The following is a 3,033-nucleotide window of genomic DNA, read 5'->3' as shown; positions in this document are numbered from 1 at the left end:
AACAACAACAACAATATTGTGTTGGGGCTATTTTTATTTTTTCAATCATTCATGCATTATTTTGTTCCATCTCTTCAATTACAACACACACAATGTCTTTTCATCCTTGCATTCGACATTATTCTTCTTTTCACGCATCTTAATAAGAGTCAATTGTCTACCAATTAATGTTTGACTCTTTCCTTTCTCCTCCCTGGTAACCATACTATTCTCTCTTTATGTAAATCTTTTCTCCTAGTTTTTTACAGTAGTGGCTTTATACAGTATTTGTCTTTTTTTAACTGACTTATTTCATTCAGCATAATGAGAGAAAGGGGGGAAAAAGCCTATAATTTATGATGCAGCTTTCCAGAAGGGGAGTGGAAACAGTTGTGGGAAAGAATGAAAATTTTGCATTTTTTCCCCCCTTGGGAATAAAAGGAAGGAAAGAAGACTAAAGAAGCCTAAGCCATGGAGAGGATATATAAACTATCCCAGACAATGTTCTAAGTGGATAAAGATTAAAAGAAAAAACAATAAAAGAAAATATACACATATACCTCCTGAGGGTCAAACCACAAGAAGTCTTGGCCTCAGATTTTTTTTTATAACAACATAGGTAATTTCCTTCTAAGGGGAAAAGAATAGGAAATTCTCACACACAGAGGACATACCCCAATGCAAAAGCAATGCAAACATTTGGTAGTTATTGGGAAAATGAGGATCAGCGTGAATCTCGATGTCTGCCTAAGCATGGAGCTTGACAAAGAAAACAGAGAAATCTCTGAGGGGACAGCATAAACCCCATTTTTTATAAACCCCCATTAATACCAGAAGCAGAAGCGGCCCATAAAAATTCTTAGCTTAAGGCAAACACAAATGCCCCAGGTAAAGTCTTATCTGTCCTTGCAAAGTAAAGAATTAACTAGTGTCTAAGTGACACAAAACAGTAAAGGCGGGCAAAGTAGCCAGCCTCTCAAAAGCCAACACACATGACTGATCCCCCAACCCACCAAACATGATCTCAATCTCCCTGCCCCAACAGTGGAACCCAGGAAAGCCATAAAAGCAATTGTGGTTGGGGACTCGGGGCTTTTTCCCTCACTACCTTCCTACTGAGGGAGAAAGTCTCCACATGTGGAATTTAATAAACACTCTTGAATTTTCAGATGTGTGATTGGATATCCTTTAAGGGGCATTTCATGGGCAGAACAATCTCTTTTGTAATAAGAAACAACAGATCAACAATAAGAGAGTGGTCAGAGTACAAAGAGAAATTCCTTTTTTGGTACATATAAAAAGCTGAGAGAGAAGCAAAGCTGAGGTGGGAGGGGAGCAGAGGGAGAGAAAGAAACTCAGAAACTCTTTTTTCACCCAATAGTGACCATTAGCACAAAGTAATACTAGACAATTTTAATCAAATTCAACATTGAAAGAAATAATATTCATCATCAATTAATCACAGCATATTTCTCTTTGATTGATTCAACTTCCATTCTCATGAACTAAACAAAACCAAAATATTCAGTTAAAATGAAACAGCAAAAGAAAAGAAAAATTCCACTGTAAGAAACAAATCAACCTACAAAATGGAACCAGAGATGCAACTGTAGGTAAGTTAATGTACAACAGTAGTTGATTGAACATTGTGCTGCTAATAAAAAGTTGAAAGTCTCAAGGTTTGAACCCACCAGCAGCTCTACAGGAGAAAGCTGGGAAGTCTCTTCCCACTAAGGTTTATAGCTTTGAAAACCCAATGGAGGTTGCTCTGAGTTAGAATCAACAAGTGCTAAAAGCTCTAATAGAATTTGTGTAAAACATAGATTAATATCATTTATTAAAGATAACACCGTAACAAGAAAAATAAAAATCCTCAGAACTGGGATAAAAAAATATCATTGGAAATAAAAGAGAAATTGAAGTTTTCAAGGATATCATTCTCCTTAGCATCAATGTCCATGGAAATTGTATGGAAGAAGTCAAAGGATGCATTGCTTTGGAAGAAATTGTTACATAGATGTCATTCAAAAGTCATTAGTCAAGGCACATCTTCTACAAGCCATGGTGGTTTTATTTTCAATTATTTTGTATAAATTGCAAAAGCTGGAAAGGCAAGAAGAAAGATTAAAGAAGATAGTTTCAAATTCTAGCACAGGTGAAGAATATTGAATATACCATGGATTGCAATTTTAAAGTGAGAACAAATCCGTCTTGGAGGAAATATAAGCAGAAATCTAATTAGAAGTGAAAAAAGTGAGACTTCATCTTGCTCACTTTGCATATGTTATCAGAAAGCAAAAACAGGTAGAAAAAAGTATCATTATTTGGTAGTGAACAAATGAAAGTGAAGCAAGTTCTTTATGACATGGATTAATACATACCTGCAACGATGAGTTCAAACACACCAATGACTGTTGGGATGGTATAGGACTAGGCAGCGTTTCACTCTGTTATACATCAGATAACAAATCAAGACCAACGTTCAGATAGTCAAGGTTTTGAGTCACCTTGATGGCACTAAGACACCAACAAGATCACAGAACAAAATCTAAATACATATTCCATAATTGGACCAAATTAGAAAAAAAAAGATGCCTGAAAACCAATAGATATTGGAAAACAATACATTTCTGAAAAAATCCTCATGATTTAAAGTATAAGACTCAAAGTAAATGAAAAATATTTTCAACAAAATGAAAACAAATAAATAACATATTCAAAATTTTGGGCTCAGAAGGAAATTCCCACTGTATATACATGTTTTTGTTGCTGCTGTATGCTGTCAAATCGCTCGCGAATCATAGGGATCCTATTTACAGTGGCTCCTAACTCTGTTCTATCCTCGGCCAATCTTATTCTCTCTGACACACCTACCTCTACCTCCGTTACCCTGGTTATTGTGTCAACTAATCTCTCTCTCGTGCTCTGTGCCTCCACCTTCCCAAGCATGATGTCCTTCTCCAAGGACTGGTTCCTTCTGGCCATGTGCCCAAAGTATGTCAGATAGAGCTTTAAAATATTTGCCTCTAAGGAGAAGCTTGGTTTTACCCTCTT

Source organism: Elephantulus edwardii, unplaced genomic scaffold (assembly GCF_000299155.1).
Source record: "Elephantulus edwardii isolate Elephantulus edwardi_28Jun2011 unplaced genomic scaffold, EleEdw1.0 scaffold00104, whole genome shotgun sequence".
Classification (NCBI taxonomy): domain Eukaryota; kingdom Metazoa; phylum Chordata; class Mammalia; order Macroscelidea; family Macroscelididae; genus Elephantulus; species Elephantulus edwardii.
This window is presented reverse-complemented; position numbering follows the sequence as displayed.